Raw genomic sequence first — 11,182 nt, forward strand, 5'->3', positions numbered from 1 at the left:
TAGTACTCAAAACATTAGGTAAAAAAAAATATCATAGTAGACGGCTAGGTCGTAACAGTTATTAATTAGATATATATTGATTATATAATATATAAAATTCTCGTGTCCCGGTGTTTTTTACCAAATTCCTCCGAAACGGCTGCACCAATTTGTATGATTGTGACTCCCTATGCTAAATAATTATATATCTATTTCTTCTTTACTCTCTTAAACACCTGCATATTTATTCGCCAACACACCACAATAAAACAAACACGAAAGTCTAACGCGTCGACTGGAAATAGGAAATAAGCTCCTAACTGCACCGCTGACTACTTTTTTTAATTAATACTTTGTAAATGTCCTTGAATAATAAAATAACACAACACTCTCAAATGAATGGTTTGGCTCGTGTTTTATTAATTCACTAACTGGCCCAATTTAACACATTAACGTTATTAATAAAATTTTATCTAATGACCTTACTGCATTTGATACCATTACAGGATTTATCCTCAACAGAATATCAACAAAAAAAGTAAGATTTCTAAAAAAAGTTTGAATAGGAGGTGAGTTTTCTCCCGTGTAAAAATAAAAAACAAAAAATTTGGTATTTTCTTTCATTTTAAGTAATACATTTCTTTGCAAATATTGATCCTTATCAGCAACAAAGTCCATTGTTGAAATTTTTTTTTTAAATTATTCTGGTCGATTTCCGTTTAAAGATCAAGAAACTTTAAAAATCTAAATATGCAGTAATTGTTTTCTTATAAATTGAGGGCATTACTCCTTGCGCGACTTTTCTCTAACACTCGTAGTTTTCGACTTGGCCATCATCGTCCTTCTCAAAAAACCATCCTGTACATAAATCCAATATCCTGATGTTTGTTTCTAGTGAACTCCTAAACTAAAGAACGGATTTTAATGGGCATTACTTCAAGGAGTGCAGTTTAGTCCAACTTGAGAGATAGGAAATTTTTATTATTATTTGGGACTCATACTTATTTTATTACCAATATTTGTTTTGTATGGACATATTTTCTATGAGAGAACTTATTGACGCACTGTTTGATAGTCCTGCTGTGAAACACTTTCATTATAAACATTGGGAGCATATTTTACGAAATAATTCTTGATGTTGTGAAATATTATTTAGAAATTCATAGAAAAACAGTATTTTATTTACTACATACAGAAAAACGTCTGTCCGTCGGTAAATTGCAAATTAATAAAAAACTTATTTATCAATTGTAATTCCGACCACGTGATACGAATAAAATGTTATATTTATATATATTTTTATGTTAAAATTAAAATTCTTGAATCCAATGTGCACTTATCAAAATTTGAGCTCATTTACGAACCCGCAGGTTAGCACAGCTACAGTTAAGAAGGAATTTTATCGCTCATTAGAGTTCTTTACGAAGGTCGCGTCCTCTACACGGGAAAGCGAAAACTGAACCGACCCTTACGAATAGAACCAATAGATAAATTCACTTGGGTTTATTTAAGCACTACGCTTTAATGTCACTTTCATTTTGCAACGAAATTCCAATGTAATGAAATATTCTCAGGTTGAATACATCAAATCAACTCAAAATCACTTTATTCATGTAGGCCAAGGAAAAACAAAAAAAAAAAAAAAAACAAAAACAAAAACAAAACAAACACTAATGAATTTCTAAAGTATTCATTTCTTTTTACATTTACAACCACATCGGAAATAGTTGAGCTTTAATGAGTAGAAGTGGCAGGAAACACTGCCAGTCTTTTAAATCAACATTTAGAACTTCACCGTTATACAAATCATTTCGATTACAATATATTATTATGTAGAGTGTTGTAACAAAAAAACTCAAACGTCAAATACTTAATGCTCCTTACACGATTAAGTTCAAGAAAAATTAAAAAAAACACAAGAGTTATCGAGTACAGTAAATGCATCAATCCACATACACCGTGAATAAATAAAGGTATTATTGCGAGCATTTGATAAGTGAGTATAAAAAATATAATAACTTTAATTATATAAACATGAACGAGTTTCAGAGTTAAGCCACCACAAAATCCTGTAACTTTTTATTTAATTATAAGCTTCGAACTTGATGAAAGATATTTCTATTATGTTATCAGGAAGCTTATTATAAAGTCTAAGCCAATTTCCGATAAATGACTTGTCAAGTTTAATTACGGCCGTTTTAAATAATCTATCTATCCTTAGTTTAACTTACTAGAGGTAAGACAAATCTATGCTTTTACGCTTACTTACATTTGAAAAACGTATCCGTGCGATTTGTGGAGTAGGTCCATACGATTCGTGTAGACCGCTGTTTATTAAACTAAAATTGTTAACCTTGCCGTGCCTATACATTTACGAAATAAGCATTTTTGTAAAGCGACATAAATATATTTTCACCACTGCCAACGAAATGTATAACCGCGACCAACAACATCCAAATATACTTGTTTACAAAAAAGCACCCAGGACTATACTTTGTTTACTGAAAATTGTCATCCCATGTATATTCAAATATTTATTAAACTTTCCGATACTATTCAAATGTTGAATATCGGTCCTTTTAAAACTCAATTATATCAATGGCTAATTAATTACAATTTTTATGCTGTATCTGACTCTTTAAATTTGTGATTTTCTTTTTTATAATCTTGTGTTTAACTTTGACTACATAATATATATATGACATGTATATTTTGTGTAGATGCTAATATAATGTAACAATGAAATATTATGTGCTGTAATCTTACAATTTTATTATTATATAATGACGTGGAGGTAATGTAATTTGCATGCCCTTTTTGACTAATGTGTTGATTCATACCAATAAGATTTTTTTGTTAACTTGTATACACACATTATGCAAATAAAGAATTGCTATTATTATTCAATAACCTATCGACATAAAGAAATGGACTATAACTATATTGGACATAACTATGGATAGATAAGATCTTGTCATTAAACGGTGACAGCAATGTATCCGTAACCAGAGATATGTTATTCAAAACGGTTGTTAGCCAAGAAGTGGCCATTAATATTTTGGTTTTTGTTTCTAGTATTTATTTTATGGTTTCATATATCTTTTGAAATTAATTGCCATTTTTATCAACATTATATTCAATATTTTCATAATTATAAATTTATTGCAAAACAATTATTACTTTTAAAATCATTAAATTTAGGTTGATTTATTTAGATTCTCTTGGTCCCATACTACTTGGCCGTGTTTATAATAATAATAATAATAATATTGACACACTCTTACACGAATTATCTTGTCCTAAAATAGGCATACGAGAGTACCTGGGTACGAGACAACGATATATTTAATATAATATACTTACTCAAACATACATAAATACATATAAACATCCATTACTCAAAAACAAACATTCATATTCATGATATAAATGATTGCACCTACCGGGATACGAACCCGGGACTTAGCTTAGCTCAATAGGCAGGGTCACTAACCACTGGGCTACAGGGGTCGTATTGTTTCTTTGGTCGTCGTTTGGTCGTCGTGTATGTGTGGTTGCGTCGTTTCGGACATACTAGTATCAAGATAAAGTACTGTTCAATTACTGTATTGTGCCTAAGATGACAATCTCATATTATTTGGTTACGCAAAATAACGTGTGATATCGACTCACGGCCCGTTTGGTATACATTTTGATAAACAGCTGCTCCGTTGTCGCTGGATTTAGCTAAGCTTTTATAGATTTATCAAACTTGAGCCCAAAAAATAAAATGCATCACTTCGATAAATGTACTAATAAATAATAAATGTAGTAATTTTACCAGGGGGGGGATTTCCCTTGCACCGGATGCCGGCTAGATTGTGTTTACCACAACGGCGCCTATTTCTGCCGTGAATCAGTAATGTGTAACGATTGCTGTAGCTAGTGAAATTAATGGTGGCAAATGAGATTTGACATCTTATGTCTCAAGGTGAGAAGCGCAGTTGTAGTGCCGCTCAGTACTTTTTGGTTTTTCAATAATTTATTGAAGTAGTCGTTACTTTGCGGAAATCCATAATCATCCCTACGTTTTGAGTTTTCTTGAGTGTTCATTCCTCCAATATTTGTCTTCAAAAAATTCTAAACAAGGCATCCTCAGGAGGTCTTGATTCGCCAAACTCGGGCACGAGACTCAGTAGTAGTCGTGTCGAATTATTATGAATAATTAAGGGGAATTAACACTCAAGAAACCACTGAGTGGTACTGAATCGTACGGCAGGGCGTATCAATTACCATCAGCTGAAAGTCCTGCTCGTCATTACATATCATTTACATTATTCGATTTTCAAATACCTTTTAACCATGATTATTTCATATATCTTCAACCGAGCTTTTAATAGAGTTAGTTCTCTAGCTTCATAATACTTTACCAACAAACTAAAACTATTAATTACATTTTCATTTCTGCGAAGAACAAAAAGTTTAACTGCAATGTAAACTTTGCGACTCAATTTAGTTGAAGTGGATATTATTTTGTAAATCCAAAACCGACTTGTCTTGGTTTCACAGTTAAGTCTCGGCAATACTCTTTAAATTAGTAAAAAAACAAATAAAATTTATAAACAAAATTTATGAACGATATGGGACTCGAACCTGCGACCTCTCGCGTTCCGTGCGAGTCCTATTCCACTGAGCCACCCGTTAGAGAGTTGAACAAGACGTAATATACAAGATTTATCAAAGATACGTCACTCGAACGGTTGTCTCAGTTGGAAGAGCACACGCACGGAATGCAATAGGTCGCGGGTTCTAGTCCCGCATCGTTTATTAATTTAGTTTGTGTAATTAATCCCAGAGGTGATGGTTATCACTTTAAAATAATAACAAATTGTTTGGTAACCTCCAACAATATTTAACCACTGACTTACGGCCGTTTTCAATATCGTATCTCCAATTACGGATACATTGCTGTCACTGTTTAATGACAAAATCTTATCTATCCATAGTTATGTCCAATATAGTTATAGTCCAATGCTTTGTGTCGATAGGTTATTGAACTGTTAGTAAGTGTGTAAGGATAGATTTGTCTACCTCTAGTAAGTTAAACTAAGGATAGATAGGTTATTGAAAACGGCCGTTAGGCTGCTTTATTGCTCGACCGACGGTCAGCGTTGACGTCCGTCGGTCAAGCGTAGCTATAACAATGAAAACATATGAACGCGTACAGTCTAGCGCTGATGAATCGCTACGCGCGTACAGCTACGTCGCACTGAAGAGAATCGTCGGTCGAGCTCGTCGGTTCGGCGTACGTCGGTCCGCTGACGCGCTATGCAGCTGAGCACTAATGGCAACATGGTCAGTGTCATCAGGAAGTCTATTACGCTTATTTTTTTTGCAACGTCAAAGTCCAATATACCTTATTCAATTTCTTACTGAAATATTTATAGTATCGATTTAAAAGCACTTACTTTATGGTCTCCCATACGTTCGGAAAAAGTAGAGCTCGTGAAAAGAACATACAAGAAGCTCAACGGCCACTCTTTTTAACCAAATAGAGTATTTTACAATGGCTGTAATATACACTACAAATTAGTTTGTAATAATATCAAATATATCATTAATTTTTTTTATAAAGAATATAAATTTTCGTATATTGGATTAATCAACCTTTAGAGCTTGAATTCTTTGTTTGTGTAAGGATCCTTCGTGAACAAGGTACAATCAATAAACTTAACATCAAACACGCAGACCAAACGTTCAGCATGACATACATTGTACCATCCAGCGGCTAATAAGCCAAAATAGCGGCAGCGTGACGGTAAGCGGCTTTACTTGGTTCCAGGTAAATAAAACCAGATTCGCTTACCGAGCAATTTATTATCAAATTTTTGCCGCGGCTGGCTTGTGGCACACAAATTTATATGGTCGTGAGTATGGCCTTAATATCTGCTTTTACTCTTGGTTTGTGAGTACTCCCCTGTGTGTATGGCCGAAGATGTTGGGATGGCCCGGATCGGAAAAAGGGGTTCCGCAGTTGACGCCACACGTGGTCAGCTACCGAAGCCTCGTTCAAGCTGCTTCTAGCGGGATGAAGTTGACGTAACTTGAGCTCCGTAACGTTACTTGAACGGTGTATTTTAGTACGTAATTTACTTCGTATTTTACTTCATATATTACTCCTTCGGTCTTTCAGTCGGAGGTCTTTCATTTCCGTTCTGGGGCACCAACGTCGGCATCACAAACAGGTTCACTATTAAAACATAGAAGAGTTGCCGGTAGTGTAGGTACAACCAGAACGGAATTTAGAATAAAATAAAAGCTGAAGGCTAATAGAAAAGGGTAATAGAAACAATATTAAGTTAAAATACAAGCTAATAGAAAATGTTATCCTTTTTGAAAGTTGTTGAATTTGAATTTTGCTCAAAGAAGAGGAACGGTCCGAGAATAGACCCTTGCGGTACCCCATACTGAGAGGAGTCCCAGGAGATCTCCTGCCATTCAAGTCGACCTTCTGAATTCTATTGTTTAGATATTAAATCAGAAGATCGAGCGCAGTTTCCTTTATGCCATAGTGACATAGCTTCCTGACCAGCGTTGAATGTTGAACACAATCAAAAGCCTTAGATAAATCACAAAAGATGCCAAGGGCATTTTGCGATTCCTCCCAGGCATCAAAAATATTCTTGATAAACTCAATACCTGCATCCGTTGTTGAATGTCCCCTAGTAAAGCCAAATTGTTTCAAATGAAGTAACTTATGAGAGTTAAAGTTAGTAAGCATTTGGCTTAAAATTATTTTTTCACAAATTTTACTAAAGGTCGGCAAAAGCGACAGACGACGATAATTATTCAGGTCAGAAGAGCATCCCGACTTTAATATTGGTGTAATTTTTCAGGAGGTCAGGAAACACGCCATTATTAATACAACTATTAAAGACTATTGCAAGATTTGGTGCAAATAAAACATTAATTAAATTTATTTAAAGATAATACCTGAACAGTGACTGGGACTTTATTATAAAAGTGTATACATTTACCCTTAAAGCTAATAAGTATCTTATGAAGTCCCTGCATTCGTTCCAAACGGCTGAAAAATAACAAAAAAAAATAACGCGGACATACTAGCGAGCGCACACTAGTTCACAATAAATTTACATAATATGTGCGTTGTAAAGGTATTGAATGGTCGTTGACGTGGGAAAACATCCTGATATAGAAACGAACCGTCTCCGCCAATATGCTTTACGTCTCTTATTTTCATAAAGAATTTCTCTCGGGTCGACATTTTGAATATGCGAAAATGTAGGTCTTGTCAATCTTATAGTAAATGACTTCAATATCGTTATATTAAACGTGTAAATTTTTATAAATGCCTTTAAAAAAGAAGGAATTCCTCAATTCGTCAGTATATTTCTTTTATGTTTGTTACCTCAAAACTTTCGACTGGATGAACCGATTTTGACAATACTTTTTTATTTAAAAGCTGGTGCTTGCCGTGTATTCTCATTGCATTTGGTTCAGATCTGACAATGGCATCCATGAGAAAACCATATAAGTCCTAAATTTGCTATAAGTATGTGTGCGACAAATTTACGAATAACTCAATATCGCGCCAACCGATTTCGATGATTCTTTTTTATTGGTAAGGTTGGTTTTTAAAATTTTATTTTGTAACAATATAGTAAAGGGATGAATGGAGTAAACTTCTTATACTAAGTTTGTTGAGTGGAGAAATGAGAGAGGACATGCTTACATTATTTGCCTTCAAAAATTGAAAAGGACCCAGGAGTTTATCCCCATACCATTTAAAAGCCCATAAAATATGGTCATAGGCCAACATCTTGTTCCTCGTGGGACAGAGTATGTTTTCGCCATTGCATCGAAAATATTTACACCTCCTTTGGTTTTACTATAATAATGTATTATTTCTAGTAGCTCAACTTCATTGCTTTTGTCTGGAGAGTCGTGAAGAGTCGACAACATGATGACGACTTTTTTCTGGTTATATATTTCACGGTTTCTTCATCCTCTTCATCTTCGGATTCCCTATTCAATATGTTTTTTATCTCCTCCTCTCCTAATGCTCTGCCAGCAGCTATCTACAAACAAATCAATCAAAATATTAATTAAACAAAACGAAAGTAGCCTCGAAGAGATCGCTCAGAGTTCTATCTGTGTTTGACTTGTCCATAATTGTTTAACTGTATAATCTGATGTGCAATAAATAATATTTGTAATGTATTGTATCAGACAAAAACAATCACCGAGCTCAATATTGTGTTAATAGCATTTATATATTATGATTAGACTATTTCATGATTCAACATCAAATAAAACTACAAAACAATGCCTTAAACATTATAAAAACATAGTGTAAAACTATAAAAAATACTTACGATATTCCTACACTGGGGTGATAAGGCACCCCACAACACAGCCACACTGTACGGCCGTTGCCGCGTTACTGACCAATCAGGAACAGGTGACTCTAGAGTTAAATACGCGGGAGCATGAACCAGTCCATTGAAAATAAAAAACTGGGGTGCTACAGCACCCCTAGTAGTGTTCTAGGGTTAAGGAGCGTCTATATTTTTCTTTTATAGTTTGTTCTAGTTAAGTATGAACGATTAATTGCATTATCAAACTTATAGAGACTTGTATCAAATCTGCTTTTAATGGTAAATAAATTTAGTGCCGATCCTATCAAATCCTGCTCAAAGCGATTACACTACTAGCTTCACTTTCATCACTATCAGAAATTGTAAAACGTTTGCGTTCGTTGCTGCATTGCAACATGACGCAAGCTTTCTGTCTATTTTTGTTCTCGACTCAAGTCTCTTTTGAAATTTTCTTTGAGGTAGATTTCCTCTGTTGCCATAGGCGTTTCTCCCTAACTTCGTTTGTTTCATTTCAACGGCGCTGTCTCATAGGAACAGCACGTTTAGTAAGTGTACACGTCATATGCAGACAAATTAGTTGGTGTACTTCAATACATTATTAATAATAAGTATAATTCTTTATTTCAGACACTTAGTCCTTAAAATAAAATATAAATTATAAATTACAACTAAAAACTAGAATCGCCACATCCACCCAGCGAATGTACCGAACATTGCTGATAGCATCAGCCTGTCAGACAGACTGCTGATAATGCCATTATTACACGTCTCAACCCTAGACATGAACGATGCCATTCTTTTACACTGAATGGCATTAAACAAATCGACTCTAGCCTACGCGTACATTTCTGAAGAGCTAAAGTAACGTTTCAGGCCCACGAAGAATCAAAAATTATTACTGTAGGTGACTCGTATGCATAATATTAAGCAGATCAGGAGAGCAAGCCCCCCCTGGATAACACCACATGGGAGCTGATAACAGTCTGACAGCTCAGAGCCCCATCTGACACTGTTGGTCTGGTTACAGTATCAATACTCGAGGAGTCTAACAATCTCAGATGGGACACTTGTGTCCCACAGCTTCTTCCACAACTTCTTCCACAATGTATATGAAGTTCCTATATTATTATGCAGAGTCTATATTTTTCTTTTATGTTTTGTTCTAGTTAATTATGAATGATTGCATTATAAAAGTATTGAAGACTTGTATAAAATCTGCTTCTAATGGTAAATAAATTTAGTCCATGTCCGCCAAATCATGCTCAAAGCTTTATCGCTTTCAAATAATCTTGCGTTCTGGAAGGATCAACGGTTTTAACTGATATCCGTCAAAAACCCTGTGAAGTTGAGATATTTGCACTAATCTCATCTCATTGATATGCAGCGTTGACTCGTTAATACTCCAAATTAAAATTCTGGCCCATTTGTGATGTAGAAAGCATTTATGACAAAGCGTGATGGTTTTGTATTTCAATGTAGTTGCAAAGATCGTTATCTGTAAAGTTCTGTCATGTATCAACTTCAATATTGCATGCCTTAAGCGCAAAAAATCCCTCAAAATCAAAACTCTCACGTTGAAAATTTAATTCATATAAAAGCACATCGTAAGAAAAACTTAAAGATTGTTGAACTTATTAAAAAAAAATCGATTAATTGCTATTTTTACCTATATTTATAAAGTCCGCATGGCGGGGTAAGCACGATAACTTTATAAAATATATTTTTTTAACTCATTCTATTTTTTATCTCTTTATTAATTATGTGGGAAGCCATGGAATGTAAATTGCAATATAAGTTGGTTTTGTTGAGAATAATTAATTTTTTCGACTGGGACATGCCGAAATATTCGGATATTGAACAGTCAAATGTTATATTTTATTTCTAAATAGAGCTTAAATACAGCTGATACTATACAGTTTCTTTCTTTTATTTTCTTTTGCATCAATAAATTATGTTTGACGTAAACTTTTCTGAAAATTAGAAAAAAAGTAATCAGGAAATAAAAATACGTATAATATGAGCGTTTAAGGCATGCGCATTTGTCTTTACCAAACTCTTTGAATTATTTCTAGAATTTATGTAAATGTTTAATTTTACATATTGTACTAAGTACGAATATTACTAAAATTGAACCTAAAAGCTATTTTATGAAGATTCTATTAAATCAAATTACTTTACGATTTAAGTTATGCTTAACCGCACCTGTCGAATGATAATTGGGAACTGACTAGAAGCGTTTATATTCCACGTATATGTATATATAGATATTATTATAATAATATAATATATGATAATAATTGAACCCTCTATTCTTCTCACATGTTCTCCTTTATAATTGTGTCTTGTTGTTTTAATAGATACCTAACTACAATATCACTCTCTGCTAGTCGATAGTTGATTATATTACGAATCTTATTAAAAAAAAATCTTCATAGAAGGCTAAAACTTAAAGCTTCTGGAATTTAAATGTAATTCAGTTAATATTCATTATAAATACATTTCAAATAATATTATTTAAACTAATAAATAAAGTTTGAATTTTTATCTACACCCATGTATCAAATCCTCTATTAAAATATATTCTAATTGCTGACTGGTGTAATTTAAATGACATGGATCTAAATCCTGCAAAATGTTCCATTATTAGCTTCACTCGTACACGCTCTCCAATCGAACACAAATATACAATTAGCAACTGCCCACTGCACAAACTTGAAACTGTACGTGATCTAGGAATTACACTAGACGCAAAATTACGATTTAATGTTTATATCGAAAACACTTGCAGATCAGCGCGCAAGATGCTAGGATTCTTGTTGAGAAAC

Source organism: Leptidea sinapis, chromosome 16 (genome assembly GCF_905404315.1).
Source record: "Leptidea sinapis chromosome 16, ilLepSina1.1, whole genome shotgun sequence".
Taxonomy (NCBI): domain Eukaryota; kingdom Metazoa; phylum Arthropoda; class Insecta; order Lepidoptera; family Pieridae; genus Leptidea; species Leptidea sinapis.